General features: G+C 40.1%; 1 protein-coding gene across 5 annotated transcripts in view; it reads left to right on the top strand.

The window, feature by feature from the left end:
* TIAM2 (TIAM Rac1 associated GEF 2) overlaps positions 1 to 18,202 on the top strand; it is a 165,112-nt gene that overhangs the window by 9,152 nt on the left and 137,758 nt on the right. Inside the window, exon 1 of one of the 5 annotated variants that reach the window (XM_071549261.1) lies at positions 17,102 to 17,119. The exons of the other annotated variants lie outside the window; for them this stretch is intronic. The gene's annotated coding sequence lies outside the window, so the exon portion shown is untranslated. Of the gene's footprint in view, positions 1 to 17,101; positions 17,120 to 18,202 lie in introns of those variants that run through there. 5 annotated transcript variants of the gene reach the window in all.

The raw sequence follows: 18,202 nt of genomic DNA, 5'->3' as shown, positions 1-18,202 counted from the left end.
TTTTCATAATGCTACCAAATCAGGGTCTTTGAGAAATGTTTCCCTTCTCCTTTTTTCTCTTTTGGGAGATACCTTCTAGACATCATCCTTCTTCCCTCTATTTCTTTTGGATCCTGACAGCTTCTACATTTGGTCATGGAAAAGACATTTCCCATAGTAGAGAACTACATTAGAAAAACAAATCACCGAACAGTTGTGGTTCTCTTGTTTGACAGTTTATGGAGTAAATGCTGGCTATGCACCATTTAGCATTCTCCAAGACAAAGTACCCACACAGTGCTGCCAATTTCATTAGAGAGCTACACCAGCTACTTTTAAAATTTGGTCCTGTTTACATAGGAATTTCAGTTTTACTACCATACCCATCAAAAGGTTATTGTCTGCACACAGAGAGTCACTGTTTTTAGCAAATCTGCCTATAAATCTAAGTAACCAGTAATTAAATGGAAGTCTGAATACCAGGCAAGGAATAAAACTGAGGGTCTCCCTGTGGATTATGAAGTTATGATTAGCATGGGCTGGTTTTAAGCACCAGTCAGCCAAAAAAATATTGTAATTCATCATTAGGACCTACCTTTCCAAAACCTGAAAGTTAAATTTCAGCAAAAGGCAAGAGATTACTCAAGGAAGAAAACGGTCACCATGAAGTGTTGATTTCTTTTTCCTCTCAAAGAAAGGTAGTTGAATTGGTGCTGCCTTTCCAGTTCACGATACAAGTGGGAATAAAAGCTGGGTGTCTGGGGATGGTGTTGGCAAAGGTACGTCCAATAGCTTTGTTGTTTTCTCAGTTACACACTGGTCCTCAACGTCTGCCTGCTTTCTCCCTTTGCTCCCATTTCCATGGCCCGAGATCCACAACAGGACCTCAGCAGGTTGAGAAGCAGGGTCCAGAGTTCACATACTATACACATGAATTATATGTCCACAGTGTATCAATCTCTGCCAGAATCTGTCTACAGCCAAGACGTAATGTATAGCAACACTTTTTTAATGAGGAACACGCATCTGTTACACATTTAGCAGAGGATATTTCTGGAGCAGTGTTAAGAAAATATGCTTTGGTTTTACAGCCCCATACCCCTCTGTCTGTCTGTAGAGATGTCATTTTGTTCCAAAGACCAGACACAAGGGCTTTCAAAGGCTGTACATCTTAAAACTGGATAGAAGCCTGGCAGCTCTACCCACTGTAAACACTGTGTAAGTCTCATCATCCCCTTCTCTGCTCCCCCGCTCAACCCAATAAGAAGTGCTCTTCAGAGGGTTGAGGAAGCATTCCAAAGAAATACTTGAATAAAAATGCTCTTTTGCTTCAGAAGCCTTGTGCAAATGTGTAAATTCATAATTTTCAATACAAAAGCTGTTGTGAAAGTGTAATTCAAACCTAAAACTAAGTGTATTGGCTTAGTTAGACTCTCATTGCAACACTTTTCGTTGCCTTCAGACAAAACACTTGGTGTCCATGTCAAAATATTGACACTTGAATCAAAAAATGTCTTGAAATTTTCTTTTTTTTTTTGTTACATAGATAGTGCAGGTAATGGGTATTAATGGTCCCAAGACTGAAGTCAAGGCTTGAAGACAAAGCTGTGAGTGTGGTGCCATTTCCCTCTCCATGTTGCGGTGAATGCAGCCAGGAATGATCTCTGCCCATGGTTTGAGCCAGCACAAAGCACTATGAACATTGCCAGCTGTGCTGAGCCCTTAGGTAATGGCACAGAGATGTCCCTGCGGCTCAGCAGAGTTTATTAGTTTGGCCCAGAGCCATGGTAAGTGTTCAAAAGACTTTTGGTTATCTCCAAGTGTGGGCAGGGATTTCTCGTGTCTGTTCAGAACAAGTTTGAACCTGCCAGCATCATAACCTGTAGATACATCCTGTGAGTTTGTGTCTTTGATGAAAGGAAACTGGAATGGCTTAGTATCTTGCCTCTCTTTGACTGCCTTTGAGTTTGTTAATGATTTTTTTTTAAATTTTGCTAAACTTGCCTCACTGTGTAGAAAACTTAGAATAGGAAGAAGCAATTACAGAATCAGAGAATCATTAAGGCTGGAAAAGATCTCCAAGATCATTAAATCTGACCTTTGACTGAAGGTCAAGGCCATAGCACTAAATGCCATGTCCAGTTATTTCTTGAACACCTCCAGGGATGGTGACTCCAGCATTTCCCTGGGCAGCCTGTTCCAATGCTTAACCACCTTGTCAGTGAAGAAATTCTTTCTCATGTCCAACCTAAACCTCCCCTGGTGCAGCTTGAGGCCATGCTGTCTTGTCCTGTTGCTAGTTCCCTGGGAGAGGAGGCTGACCCCCAACCTTACTACAACCTCCTTTCAGGGGGTTGTAGAGACACATAGTCTCCCCTGGGATTCCTTTTCTCCAGGCTAAACACCCTCAAATCCCTCAGCCACTCTTTGTAAGACTTGTGCTCTAGATCCTTCAAAGCTCCTTTGCCCTTATCTGAACACGCTGCAGCATCTCATTGTCTTTCTCAAAGTGAGTGACCCAGAACTGGACACAGGACTCAGGTGCTCTCACCAGTGCTGAGTAGAGAGGAATAATCACTTTCATAGTCCTGCTGGCCAGTGTTTTTAATACAGCATGTCACTGGCCTTCTTGGCTACCTGGGTACACTGCTGGCTCATGCTTTAGCCAGTTGTCAGCCAGTACCCCAGGTCTTTTTCTTCCGGGCTGCTTTCCAGCCAGTTTCCAATCTGGTGACCAGCTAAGTCCAAAGTGCCAAAAGATCTCTTCTATACTGTGTTTCACATTCTTCATCAAGCCTTCTTTTTTGAGCCCTGCACCTTTAGATTCAGCAGTCTTCAGTATAAGGCTTATTGGATGCAGCATTTCCATGTGGGAAGGTTAGCAGAGGTGAAAATTTTGAACCGATGCAATCACTCACTTCCCTGTGTGTAACCAAGGGCTCCATTATTTCCCCTGCTGCCTTGGCCTAGCTTGGAAAGAACTTTTGCAGAAAGATACAATGATACAAGCATTTTTCCTGATGTTCCTCTCTAGCCATTTTGTGCTTCAGGCTCTCTCCACTTCAGCTGTGCTTGGACAGCATGCTGCAGGTTCCTCTGGGAATGTCTGCCAGATGACCTGGGAGAGGAATAGACACTGAGATCTCCTTATCTGAACAGTGAAAAGTTGCACTGATGAAACAGTGGCTTAGAGCAAGTTACAGACAGTGGTGTCATCCTCGTCCGGAGGGCATCTGAAACCAAGAATTGAATGATGCAGAAATCACATGTACTGAGGATTTCCATGGCTCTGTCAGATAAACAGCTGCAGAGAAGACCTCTAACAGAGTGGTGGCACTGGAGGTTTTCCCATGAGGGGTGACTTGCGTAAAAGAGCCATCTCCATGGTGTCACGAAGCAAGAGTTTGAGTCTTCTTAGTTACCTAGGTCCTTGGTTCAACAGTGTATCTCTGTTTAGGCACAGTGCTGCTCACAGAGAGCAGGAGGGATGATGTGTTATTCCTCTCCCTAAGAGGTGATGAAGGGGAATCCCCCTTCTACTCTTGTTCACAGTTTGTGTAACAACTTTTAAAGATCACTTCTCTGTGAATTTCCCTATGGTGTCTTAGCTACCAGCTCCACAACCACTCTGAGTGCATGTGGGTGGTGGACAAGTGTTTGCTGCACAGTAAGCAGCAGGAAAAGTTAGAATGAGCCACTACTGACTGACACAATGATTTGAATTAAAATGTAGGGGACCTCCTCACCCAAACCTCCAAAACATGTAATTTAAATTTGTTTTCAGAAGATGACCAAGGGAGCAGTGATTAAGTGTGGTTCCCGTTGTCCTCCTGTCTAACACACATAGAAAAATAGGATGAGATAAGTGGTGAGCTTGTGTCCACAGCACTAGTGACTGCCATGTGGTCTTGGGGAGTAAAAAGAATCTTGTGGAGGAAACTAAGCCATTTATATGGGCTGGTGGTGTGTCCATGGGAGGAATGGGTCATCCTTGCGCCGGTTGCATTGTGATGGGGAGATACTGTAGGGGTGGAGATGGTTACTCCTACGCCTTGCTGCCTTACTGTCTAGGAACGCCACCCTGACAATGTCATCTTCCTCTTGTCTTCCCCATCCAGATACATGACTTGAACAGGCTTCCTTGCTGGAGGAGAGCAGCATTCTCCATCAGGAGCTGCTGTGGTGGCCTGTTTTCTTCCCAGACTTTGGATGTGATTTTGCATGATGGGGCCACAGAGCAGTCCAGCATTGTGTTGTGTGTTGCCCGATCTGAAAAGTGCCCTTTGTGCAGTGCCTTATCCACATTAGTGCTGTTGGGGTGGCCACCAGCCTAAGCCCCTGTCTAGCACTTGGGTGGCTGGATTGGTCACCCTTTTCCAGTGCTGCTCCAGTATTGAGAACTTCCTTGGCTTTTTCCCTCCTCCTGCAGCTCACCTGCCTCCCAGCCCAAGCACACTGATGGATGGGTCTCGTATCCCTCACAGCCAGTTGGCACTGGGGGTAATTGACCTCAAAGTGATTTCTATTCAACTTCTCTAGGAGAAAAAAAAAGTCAAAATGTATTCAGGATGCTGTTTCAGAATATCTTAACAGTATTTTGCTCTACTAAATATTTTAAGGCTTTTATACTTTGGCCTATGTCAGGATAAAAATAAGTACAGGACTATCAGAGTTTCCCCACAGGACAAAAATTCCATTTTCCAACCACCTCTAATTATTTCCATTCTGCTGTCTGGAAAGGATCTGGAGACAATCTAGGAAGCCAATTTAAAATTGACTTGGGAAAAAATTATTTACCCTCCTGAGCCTCCTTAGATGTGCAGCCAGTGGCATGTGATCTATTGGAAATCTCATGCTCTATGATTTTGATGCTCACAGAAGGACTTTGAGACCAGGAAACTCAGCTTGGGTCCCTGCTTACCTGTACATGTGATTTTTTGTAGCTGTGGTGGACTGACCTGCCCACCTATTGAAGAACCTCATGTGTCGGGGGAAGTGGCAAAGGACCATTAAAAACATACAAAGGGTGGCTGTGCTCTGTGAAATGCCTTGCTGTGAGACACATGGGATGCCATTCCCTGCTTCCTGCTTCCTTCCCATGGACGCTTGGGACACCTTGCAGCTTCTGGACCCAGCACTGGTGTCTCCAGGCTTCAGTGAGGCACGGTCTAAGCTCCTGAGGGTGCCTGTGAGTAGCAACAATAGAGGGAGGTACCAGGAAGAGTGTGTGTGCCAAAGTACTGCTGCTCCCAGAGCTTTCTGTCTGATCCCTTCTCTATGGATGGGTCCCGATTTTCCTTTGGCTTTTCTTACATACCAGTTCTGCATACATCATCCTGCATGTTTCTTTAATCCTATTAGGGCTGTGTTTAACTAGGGTTTGGATTTGTCACTAATGAGTGCTTGAGGTTAGTAATTTTCAATTACACTTTTCTAGCTCTCAATTAAAAAGGTGGTTGACATTTTATATGGAGAATTAAAAAAAAAATCTTTATTTTTCATTTGGACTGGCTGTAAATTGTAAAACTGGGACTCATGGGTGTACAGAATTAACATTCTTAAGAAATATTGTAAAAACTGTTCTTCATGGTTAACATTTAGAATTTTATTTAAAGATTTTTATGTGCTTTATGCTATGCTGGCAAATTGAAAAAATACTGGATCCTTATATGGAGAACCAACAATTTCCCACAGCCCTGCTTTTACAGTGCTGAACACATTTCATTTTGTGTGTGATTTTCCCCATTTGCCAACTGACTACATCATACAGTTCTTTTGGCATATTCTTTCTGTCTTATGACCATCAGCAGATATTTTGAGTAGCATATTATAAAGCCACAGATCCTTTTTTCTGCCTTGGATTTTGCCTGTTACCACTGGAAATGAAAAAGATTTTATTAACTTTGTGGTGTCAGTAAGCATTTTAGATGAGGCTTCAGTAGACTCTCTGTGCCTGACCCCAATTCCTTGGCGCTGGTTGCCCTCCACTCTGGCAATGGAGGGATGTGCCTGATGGTCTCCGGTGTGTTCTTCAAAAGTTGCACAAGATGGTTCTGGAGAGGAAAAAGACCGGTACTTGTAAACAGATTAAGATGCTTTGCAAATCCTTCAGGATGATCTAAGCATTGAGGAGATGAAGTTGAATTTGAGGCATGCAGCTGAATTTGAGAATAACTGGTGGGAGGAGAAGATGGGACCAGGCAGTAGTGATTATAGAGACGTATGTTGTAGAGACATGGAATGTCCTTGCATGGCAAACTAGTGTTTTATGGAAACAATGACTGACCACCAGAAGTTCAATTATATAAACTGGGGAGGGGATAGTACTTCTGTGTGCTGCAGTTGTTGTAGAGCTACATCTGGATCATTGCCTTTAGGTCTGGGCATTGCAGCAGTAAGGAATATAATGTATATAAACAGTCTAAACATTTATGGTGTTTAGGACATTGTGTTGCTGTCTTGCTGGCTGATTCAGGTGGAGTAAACTAAGATGCGAACGTGGGATAGCTTAGCTTAAATGGTCATGGAGAGAGGACTAACCTACTAGCCAGTATCCCAGAAAGCTATAACCCTTGTGCAGAAGGGGCTATTACTTAAGACTCTGGGGGGGATTATGAATGGTAAAATTTGGAAGTAGTAAGCTTAGCAGGAAGTTGAATCTGAATAAAAAGAAAATCATCTTCACAGTCAGATCTGTTAAGTAGTAGAAGATTTCTTTGTGGACTGAATGGGAGTCCTGTCCCTGGAGTTGTTTAAATTTAGGGTAGGCAAGACATGAGAATATGCTTTGCAAGGAGGCAGATCTTCACTGGCAGGATCAGGATTGGCTGCAGTATTTGGCCGTCGGCAATTTTTTTATGATGAAATATTTCCTGGAATGATACACAGGAGTTTAGTACCATAAAACAGTTGAGGTTTTGTTGGTATAATATTAAGGGTGAAATATATGTGATGAATTGTCACTGTCAAATCTCTGAGCCAACATTTTTATTCAAGAGCATGTCCTGCAAGATCTTCATGTGCACAATTATCTGTGTGGGAGAGGGTGTCACCCAAGGCCAATACTGATAAATCATTCACTAAAACCTATATTGTAAATGACAGTGTGTATTGAGGGCTAAGAACAGGTGAAAAGGGTGGCTTTTATTGCTTCTTTCAAGTTTGCCTTTAGTCAGTTACTTTTGTTTTCTTGCACTTTATTCATGTTAAATCCCAGCTGTAAAGGAGGGAAGATATTAATTGCCATTCACTGAATTCAGATTGAGACGGTTCTTAATGAGTGACTGCTTCCTGTATAAAACTGGTGTAGAAATTAAGACCTTCAGCTTGCCAGGTATGGAGAAGTAACAAATGAGCTAAAGCATCAAAAAAAAAGTGTCCAAGTTCAAAAAAAAATCTTGCCTTTACTACTTCTTTTTCCCCATAACAAGATCATAATAAAATATTTTTTTTCAGTTTCTGAGCTGACCTTGACCAATAAGTCCTTTTAAACATTTTGTTTCTTTTAAAACAATTTCCTTCAGTTTGGAACAGTCCTTTTTCCTCTGGTCCACATGCTATATTGTTTTTATTTCTTGCAGTATTTTGTATTTTACTGCAACTTCTGTGTTACAGGGAAGGCAGTTTCCCAAATAAAACTTGTTTGGTGGATACCTCAAGCACCTATGTGGAGCTAACTGGTTTTGGATTTCAGGATAAGAGCTTGACATCAACTTTTTGTTGACTTGTATTCTCTATATCCTCTTGAGACAGGAAGTTTTTATTGTGCAGTTACCCTCCTCAGCCAAAGACCTTTTTATGGGGAACTTTTATCTTTTGCTGTTGGCTTTTTCCTTTAATCTCTATGGATTTCTTTGTAGAATTGTTGTAGTTGAGGTTGTTTGTAGAAACTGAATCTGTAATACATTGTTTACCATATTGCACTTAGTATTACAGTACGAACTATTACTGATAATTATTCATCACTGTTTTCATTGGGTTTTTTTCCATTTGTTATTGGCACTTTATGATAAGTGCATGTATATTATTGTATGTATTATTCCATGCATTATTGATATATGCACATTTATATATAAAAAATTTTGCAGAGAAAAGATAGGAATGTTTACAACTTCAAGTGCTAAACCCTGAAAAGCTTCAAGTTTGAGGTTTAGCCATGTGAGCTCTTTGTTATCACATGGGTAATAGACATTCCCTGAATCAAAAGAAAGTCAACTGGAAGCATGTTTGTACTAAGCCACATCAGAGTTACCCTCTGAATTAAGGCTATATTAAGGTCCTTTAAAAGTAAATGTGTACAAAAAGGTCTGAATTTTTTGTTGTTAGTATATATAATTTGACAGCTCTAGTTTCATCACTATTAAATTTAGTTTAATTTCTCTGAATGAATTGGAGTGTGGTTAATTTGTATGCAACTTCATAGACCACTAAAATCTTCCATATGGAATTTAGATTAGATAAGGTTCCAGGAAATGAGGAAGTGCCTTAGATGTGAATGAGTGCAAACATGCTTAAAAGAATCATTCTGTAGGAATTAAATAATGTTTTAGACTTAATTCTCCTGACTTTTTTTTTTTATTTCTGTTGTAGAACACAGCAAACAGTGTAATTTGAGTCCTAAAATTCTGATGCATATCATTTTCTACCTCATAATATTTCATGGGCTGTGCAATTTTACATGGTAATGCAATGGATGATACGCAAAAAAAGTCAACAAAACAGAATCTCCAGTTAATAGAAGCCTACATTTATGGTAGCAATTAATTAATCTATGTTGCTTTCTCAGCACATTGTGTTATGTTTTCTTTCTTTCTTTGGGAGCATTACGAAATGGCTGAATGTGGATAAACTAGGAAGGCTGGCAATCTGAAGCTATTGTCGTTAAAGTTCAAGAAAATAGTGACCTTTTTTCCTACTGTTCCCACCGACATTTGATATGTTTATGTACAGTGTGTGTGGAAACTTCTCTTCTGTGCCTCTCATACAAGTCACTGACTTCTGGAGTATAGCTTCTGCAGAACAGTTCATGAAATTAAGAGGTTTTTGATAACTTCATCCTATTAATGCTTTTTTCCCTCCCTCTCGTCACTGGCAACAAGATTTTAGGAAATTTTCTGTCCCTGATAGCCCCCATCAGTTTTAAATGGTTTCCAAAAGACCTCTGGGCACTTGTTCTGAATCTCTTTTATACCCTATTGGTCATTGGTACATATTTCCTTAGGGGAACGGGGATAAGGGTCCAGTAAGACAACTAATAGCATGTAAAAAATGGTGAAGTGGGACGTGGGAGGGGCTGGGGTGTGGGCCTAACTTCAAAACAAAGCGGATTTCATTTCTAGGACTGATACATGTTTTGCAGATGCTCTAACTTGCTTTGAGGTGAAGGGTTCACATAAAGTAGCTTTCCTTTAGGGTTACGCCTTGGTGTAGAGCTCATTAAAATCAATGGAGTCTCTTAATGAGTATTGCCTGCAATCTTCTTGTAATGCATAACTAGGTAAATGCTGCTTATTTTTCTGTTGCTATTACATAGAGATTATGGGACAATCATCTGAGATAAAAGTGCTCAGCAGGAGCAGCAGTCCTGTGCCAATAACCTGGTGCTTGCACCACAGATCAGCCTGGGTACTTGGAAGAGTATGACTGGTGGTTGTGTTATGCTCCTGGGCTTCACCCAGCCCTCAGCCCCCTCCTCACCCTCCCCAGGCAGCTCTCCTGGCCTTGCTTTGCCACCAGCAATAGTGTGAGTAAGGGGCTGGAATGCACAGGTTGACTGGGAAATGGCAAAGTATAAAGGGAGTGTAGGAATTGAATGGGGATGGGACCTCTCAGATTTATATTAATTTGTGCAGTTGCTATGATATGCATGCCAAGTGTTTAGAAGGAATGAAATAGTTAAATTCAAAATTCCTTGTGTGATCAGCATGGTCTAGATGGTTTATAGCTGTAAGGAACAAAAGGTTTACTTACAAAATTCATTTATATGTTCATTTATGTTCTTGAATATTGAGAACAGGGAAGGAATTAGCAGTGGTGCATGAGCAGAACTAGCACATTTTTCACCTTATATGGAGAATTGCCTGCCACTTATCAAGCGGGGTTAGATTTGCTGTTATTGTCACATTCCTTAAAGTTGGAAGAAATCTTGTTTCTGTGACTAAAGAGTCTACTCGTAAGCTTATGGTTTTGCCATTTTTTCATTCAGGAATTGTTGGGATGGGCAGCACTTCTTGAGAAAAATAGCAGCATGCAAATTTTCACTGCTGTGTTGTGGAGTTCATTCCTCAGCTCGGGTGGAGAAACTGAGGTGCTTGCAAGGGAAAATACGTTTCTGTTTGGAGTCATTTGGAATTCTTCCTGGCTGGGTCTTCTGGTCCTGAAGAATGAAACACGGGGGAAGGTCACAGGAAATGAAGGGAAAGACCTGCAATCGTGTACCTGTGGTATTTAAGGGAATAGATCTCATAAGTCTGGTTTTGTTTTGTTTTGTTTTGTTTTTTCTTCCCCTGCCAGAGTGGCTGGTGTTTGAAGCAGTCTTTTCATGGACTTCTCTAAAGGACGGTGACTGACAGCTGTTGTCTGTGAAGTCATTGAGCTGCTGGAGTTCTGAGTGTGAGGCTAAATCAATGGAAAATATGGAAATGGAGATCAATTGCTTGTTTAGTCACTGATACCCCAGATTACAGAAGCCAGACAAAAGATTGAATACTTGAAAGATTAAGAAAGTGACAATTATAAAATTTCCTTTCATGATGGTGTAAAAGAACAGCATAGGAGTGTTAACCAAGGTTGCATTCACTGAAATACTTGCATTTGGAAGATAGATCAGTACCAGGTCTGTCTTAGTGCAAGTCTTTCAAATTAAAGAACTGCTTTCTGTTTGAAATATTTCTGGGATTGTGGCATTCAGTAGGGCAGTAAGTCTTTCCTACTGCTGCTTCTTGTTTTTCTGGGTACATAGACTTTTATAAATTTTTAGAGCATGTGCTGTAGCACTATTGTGACTCGATTTTTTGTTGTGATTGTAAAGATTTTTCTATGGTACTGCTTGGAAAATAAAATACTTCAAAAAGCTAGTGATTAGGTGCACTGATTAGAAAACCTGACTTAAAATTGCTGTTGCTGACTTCACTTTCATGGAGATTCAGAAGGGTTAACTGGAAAATGATACTCGGGTTTTTCTTGCTCCATAAAGCAGTATTTTTTTTTAATAATAAGACGTAAGGAAGAATTCGTGAGCCTAGGAACATTTGAAGCCAATAGAAACAAAAGGGTAGTTTATATGGCTAAATACTTTGAAAAACCAACATTTGAAACATTTAGTCAAGTGGTTGCATTGAAGTATCCATGCAATTTTGAGGGGGTAGGGCAAAAGATACAGATTTACATTTTCTGTTTGCCTGTTTGTGGTTTTACCATTCTTCCCCTTTTATGGCTCACCAGGAAAGAACCAGATTTCTTATCATGTATGGATATAAAAGAACTTAAACTACATATATTTATTTTTAGGACTCCACCCTTGGGCTTTGGATTTTGTGAACAGCTATTTCAGTAAATTTGTATCTATATGTGGAAACTGGCAAATTGAATAGTGTGCAAATCCACATTTTAAAAAAAGCAATTGCTATTATAGAAGGTAAATGATATCATAAGAAAGCCAAGTAAAAACGATTGCATTTTTGTTTGCTACTAAGGGAATGATCAATGCTTCCTGCTGGCGTTTGCACCCTGCAATTGGAGATTCTGGCACACAAATGGTTTAAATAATGCTAGGGTTTGTGTCTGGTTGGCGCTGTATAATGCTGGGGCTGGGGTGACTAAATATACAGACTGTGGGCCAATACCAAAGTCCTTTCTCAAGCAGAGCACCCATTGAAATCACATTTAAGTGTCGTCAGTGAAAACCTTGCCAAAGAAATCACTATGGATTTGACCCCAAAGTTACTACTACTAAATTTCATATGTAAGCCTTTCATTATAGTGTTTTTTAAGAATGGAGTACTTGAATGAATCCTGGAATTCATTATAACTTTAAGTTTTTAACAAGGTATCAGCCTCTTAAACTACATTTTCATTGCTGAAAACAGTCTCTTCCTCTTGGTTTTTCTCTCTGTTTGTTTGTTTTGTTGTTGTTGCTGAAAAGCAAGTAGGAGAGAGACTCTGTGGCTCAGACTTAGTGTTTTTTAAGAATGGAGTACTTGAATGAATCCTGGAATTCATTATAACTTTAAGTTTTTAACAAGGTATCAGCCTCTTAAACTACATTTTCATTGCTGAAAACAGTCTCTTCCTCTTGGTTTTTCTCTCTGTTTGTTTGTTTTGTTGTTGTTGCTGAAAAGCAAGTAGGAGAGAGACTCTGTGGCTCAGACTTTTTTTATCTCAGGCAAGCAATCTACTGAGGTGCATAAATTCGGAGCTTGGTCTTCCAGCTTGTCTGTGTGCACAGTGGAGAAGGTTATATTCAGAAGGGATTTTGCTCAATGTCATCTTTTGGATGTGACTGTTAACCCCAGGGGTGGTGTGGGGTGCACTGATTTAGGAACACAGAGGAATGTGGTGGGTCAGCAGAAGACGGCCTCTGTGATTTGTGATATAAGCTGTATGTAATTTTTTCAAAATTCCTTTTCAGGAGTTGAAAGGTTAATATTTTTGTCTGTGTTTTCTTCATTGATGATGGAGATTGGTGATAGAGCGATGTCCTTTAGTACAGAAAATTTCATGTTCTGGTGGGACCCTTGTGAGGTCTTCAGTCTCTCTCTTGCTGTCTTGTACAGTTCATGTCTCTGGCTTTGGTCCCCTCCTGAAGGCTGCAGGTTTCATGTCAGATCTCATGAAGTGTTTTGTGAGTCATGATGTGGACTGATGGATTATGTGGCCCAAAGACCCTTCAGACTAAGAAGTCTGCAGTGTCTGGCTGCTTGGAGCAGGACTGGCTGAACCAGGTGGTCCCGTCTCGGCCTCAGATCCCAATAGAGGGAATTTCAGCACAGATTCAGGATGTTTTATACTTTATATTGCTAAAACTGCAATAATCCTGTTTAAAATACTGAAAGGATAACAACAGAAAGGCTGGGCCATTAGGGTTTTAAAGCTGTTTTAATAGATCTTTACATTTCCAACTACATTATACAATATTATTCTAAAATATGGTCAATAGAGGTAGTAGGAGCACCCTTAAGCATGCCTGCCATATTCCAACATAATATTTTCACCTGTGTTTAGTTCTGGCCAGCCTTCAGTCACTCAGACAAAAATTTCCAGTGTTTTTTCTGCTTCAGGCTGAAATGTCTTGGAAAGATTTTCAACTGAAGAACTCCAACTGTTTTTAAAAGAATGCATTACAGAAATATGGAGAGATTTGTCAACTTTATTTAGCCAATCATTCCTTCAAAGTATTATTATACCTTCAGGGAGTAGAGAGGGGAGTTGGGGTGCTTTTTGCAGCCCTGTTGAAATTAATACATATTTACCAGCCTACCAGAGCTGGTGAAAATTATCTGCACGTGCTCGCAGGAGCAGGTTTAGAGGTTTGCTGATACAATCATGGAATACTCCTACTTTATACAATGTGCTTCAACCTCACTGGCCCCTTTCTGTGCCTGGGGTGGTGATTAAGATGGGTGGTACTGAACACACATCTGGGTAGCTCCATGATTCCCACTGCCTCTGCTTTGTTGGAGGAAAAGATATCTGGATGTTTAATAGTCTTCCAAATTCAGTAAAGCTTTATGCCAAGGCATACTTGAGAAAATAATTGAAAAATCACTACTGTTTTACTAGTCATCATTCATGAAGTTAATTTTGATGAAGCTGAGGGTAGAATTTATCCTCTAGTCCATATACCACTCTCAGGAGTGCCCACGATGAGAGGTGTGATGCCCAAAGTTTGGGATCAAAGTTCAAAAAATAACTTTGTCTTCTACCTTTTCTTTTCTCCCAGGTTGCAGGGAGACTCTAGTACTGCCAGGTTATAGGATTTTACTGATAATTCTCTGTTACTTTAAAGTAGCAACTGTCAGAGTCATGTCTTTCCATAGAGTAGGTGGATCTATTTAGTTTAAAAAGTAGCTAAGCATGAAAATACTACCTGGATGTTTTATGAAACTTGCAATAAAATAATAAAAACAAGAATCTAATGCATGCTAACTTTAAACTATTGAAGAAATCAGAAGCACAGAGGTTTGTGACTTGAGGGTGATGGCAAGACTAAGGTCAGTTCTTAGTCATTCTGCAGGGTGGGAATGAATTTGTTCCTGCTATGTCAGTATTACTCCAGCTGGTTGGGGTCTAAAGGTTTCATGTGTTTTGGGTTGCCTTCTTCCATGTTTTTGTTCCTTCACTTTTAATGACACTGGTAATTCTTGCTTTTCCCTATCTCAAGCCCTTTTAAAATATTCATCTTGCTCAGAAAACACAAAACGCTCCTCCCTAGTGAGAACTGCTTTAGATCTTTGCCTTCTCAGTCAAAATCCCCAAGAGGCACCAGGAGCTTTTCTGAGAGAAACTTTATATTTGCACAGGTGGGGTGAAAAGGGAGAGGGAAGCACTTGCCAGCCTCTAGTGCTTGGACAAATTAGTGGGCTATGAAGTAGATCAGGTGTGGAACAGATAAATAATTCTGTGCAGAGCATAAATGACTGGATGGTTTTTACAGTATTTCTGCTCATTTGTTTTGCTAACCATGATGAAGAATGATATTTTGTCACCCTTCAAACATGCATTTACATTTCACACCCAGAGGTGAATGTTACAATGGATTTCCTAGCAATCTGCAGCATTCATGATACACTCTTTAGCATTTTCAGCCTATTCAGACTATGAGAGTAGTCTGTAAAGATTGTTCATTATCACTGTAAATCTCAAAGCATGTTCCCACCAACAAAAATGCAACTAATTAAAACTTGCATGAGTGGAAATGTTAGAATCAACTTTATGCTCTTTATTTTGAAAAAACTCTGTGTTATTAGAGTGAACTAAAACAATTAAGCGGTTCAGGACCTTGTGTTACAAAATCTTAGATAAGAGTTAATCAGTGTGGCAAATTATAGGTTTGCCTTCCTGCCAACTGAAGTTAATAGTGTGTGACTTCTGGGGAGTTTGGGTGCTGAGGTGAGAAGGTGGAACTCCAGTGTTTCCTTCAAATGTTTGTCTTGATGTGCTGAAATTTTCATTACATATTTAAGCAAAAGAGACTGACTTTGAGTCTGTATTTCATGTTTATATTTTGAAGTCACTTTCCCCCATAATTTCTATTGCATTTATCAATTATGAATGTCCTGATGTAAATGCAGAATTAAAATACTAGGCTATTTTCTTGTGCATGATGTAACGTCCTAAAAATTATACCAGATGAATGTTCTGGAAGAGGGAAAATAAAATACTTGGGAAAATGTAAGGTAATACAGTATTTTCTGAAGTATATCTTACTGCAGAGTGTCTGTAAAATGTAAGTATCTAAGAATTAAATTTGGTATCTATCACCAAAGGTGAGCAATAACCTCTTGGTAATGTAGCTAGCTTTACAGAAAATATGAAGCTTGCCTTTCTATGTGCAACTTGTTTTGCTGCTTTTGTTAGCGTCATGGAGAAATTCACAGAAATCTCCAACATTTTTTCTGCCAAAGGTTTTCATTTCTCTGACAGAATAATGATGCTGTTGCTTTAAGCTCACAGTTTTGCTTTATATAGATCTGGTCTGGTTTATAGTGTTGCTTTAAATACACAATAAGAGAGTTCATCTCCCTTTCAGGAAAGGTTTATGACTGATCTTTGCCTGACTTGGAATGTTTATTTTCTTAAGTTGCTTCACTGCAAAAATATTTTGAAACTGAGAGTCCCAGGCTGGTGATGTGGTCTATGCATCTCTTGCTTGTGCTCTACACAGATCTAATCACTTCAGCACTAGAAAGCTGTGATTTTGTGATGGACCTCACATAGATCAGGCTCAGTTCTGTTATTTCTGTGTCCCTTCTCTATCAGTCATCCTTTTTTTAAAACTGCATCATGGAACTGATCTATGGGTATTGGCAAGACCATCAGAAGCCTCAGAAAGATTTAGTTACTACTCCCAGTCCTTTGCAATAACATAGACTTATTTTATTTTCTTCATAATGTGTTGATGATGAATTAACTTTGAAATAAAAAAATTAAAAAAAAACCATTTCTGCCACCAGGGATAATGGCAATAAAGAAGGAATTCACAATAGATTGCTTCTGGATGCTCTTAAAATGGCTTACATTAGCTTTCTTAAAAATGTAAATTTTAAATGTGAATCTTAAAGTGTAGCCTCAGCTTTCTTGCTTGACTTTTGCTTTTGTATTGATTATGTATTAAGTTGACAGAGGCCAATGGAAAAATCCTTTCTAACCATGTACCAGGAGCCTGTGGAGCTGCGTTGTATCCTGTGTGGTGGCTTGTGCTTTGAAAGTGAATAAATAATGCCAGGTATGGGAAGAAGTATGCACAGGAGAAGAGCATGTAGTTTAGGATGTGGAAGAGAAAGATTTGCTCCTCCCTCCCTGCCCTACTTAACCTGGTTGTCCAGTCTGCCCCATGTTTGCCTTGCTAATACCACTTTCTGGTGACCAGAAGAAGGATTAGGCTGCTCCTGTACATAAAGGTGTTACCAACTCTACCTGCCTCTTTGCAGGAGACCTTCCTGGACAAAGGGAAACCGAGCAGGAGAATTATTTGCCTGAAATCATTTGGGACTTATGTCACTCAGCCTTGTGGGAAAGAGTTGGTATCTGCCTTGGTCACAGGGCAGTGGGCAAGGAGAAGGTAGTGATGCGGGGATGCTTTCTGTTTATGTGTAGAGACCAGGAGAGGACTTTCACAGAAAGAGAAAAGTTAGCCAATCCTTGAGGCTGTTCAGAGCATTAGCAAACAGAATTGTGGCCCTGAGGTCTGGTGAAGCATGTGCAGCGTGAGTTGTGATGCAGAGATACAGTCAGGGAAGGCTTACCTGCTTTTCAAGAGTAAAAGACTCATGATCAGGCTGAAGGCCAGCCTGTGATTCAAGAAATTTTAATGAGATCTTAAAAAGAGTGGGGAAACCTTTAAATAAGGTTTTCTCTTTGTCTTCCTAGGTGGAACACTGAAACCACTGGCTGGATGGGAGTATACCTGGTTTCAGTTGTGGTATGTGCTTCATGCTGTGTACATTCCCATCGAGTATCAGTGTCAACCCTCATTGCTTGCCTGAACCAACTAATTCATGGCTGCAGGTCTTTGGCAGGGCTTAGCAAATGCGTATTGAACCTCCAGCCTCAGTTTGTTTATTTTGTAAAATCACAATAATTAAAAAAATTAAATGATTATGAAATTCAAGGCAAGAAAATTTGAGACTTCCTGAAGAATAAAATAAAATAAAAGTACCTCAGAAGTTTAGGACTGAAAGTTTGGGGTTGTGTTGTGTGGTTTTGCTGCTTCTTTTGAAGTTGAATAAAGAGGAAAATTGTTTAATGAAGAACTAATTAATACACATTTCTCTGGGGTGGAGTGATCTGTGTTCAGTCACACCTTCTCCAGGGTAACTCAAGTGAATTAATCAATGATCACCTTTCTAATTAAACTACTGAATAGAGAGAGAGGATTTAGAGGACAATCATTACTTTTGTGTAGAATCAGCAAATTAAAGGAAAGTAATGTTAACAAGATATTTCTTTTTCTCATAGGATCTGTCAGAGGTTAGAAAAAAGGTCAGCACCTCTAAAATGTAAATCATCAACAAATACAAAAGTGTTTTCAAGTGCTTTCAGAACTATATTTTCAAAATAGAAGAAAAGGTGGGGAAAGAAATTATTTGGCTTGTCCCAGACATACATACCTGCTTGGCTTTGTTCTGCATCTAGCAGAGCAGTTAAGGTAGAACCTGAAACTCTGTTTGGGAATGGGAAATTTCCTGAAACAAACACCCAGGCACAGGGAAGTGAAGTCCAGTTTTTCTTGTGCAGATGGTTTCTGCCTTCTGGGCCGAGCTGCATGCTGTGGCATAGCCCTGCCTTTGTGGGCAGAGTGAATGAATGTGCTTAGTCAATGGTCCCTTCCTGAGGGCTGGAGAGTTGCTCCCCATGAGCAGAGCTGTTGCTCTGTATGTCACTAGTCAGCCTGGGCTCCCAGGAGTTGATTATATGCTGAATGTGTAAATATATACTGATGTGTCCAGTATGACACATGCTGCAATTAGGGTTGTTCCATGGTTCCATGAGGTTGAAAAAGTTG

The sequence above is a fragment of the Pithys albifrons genome, chromosome 2 (genome assembly GCF_047495875.1).
Source record: "Pithys albifrons albifrons isolate INPA30051 chromosome 2, PitAlb_v1, whole genome shotgun sequence".
Lineage (NCBI taxonomy): Eukaryota > Metazoa > Chordata > Aves > Passeriformes > Thamnophilidae > Pithys > Pithys albifrons.
This window is presented reverse-complemented; position numbering and strand designations above follow the sequence as displayed.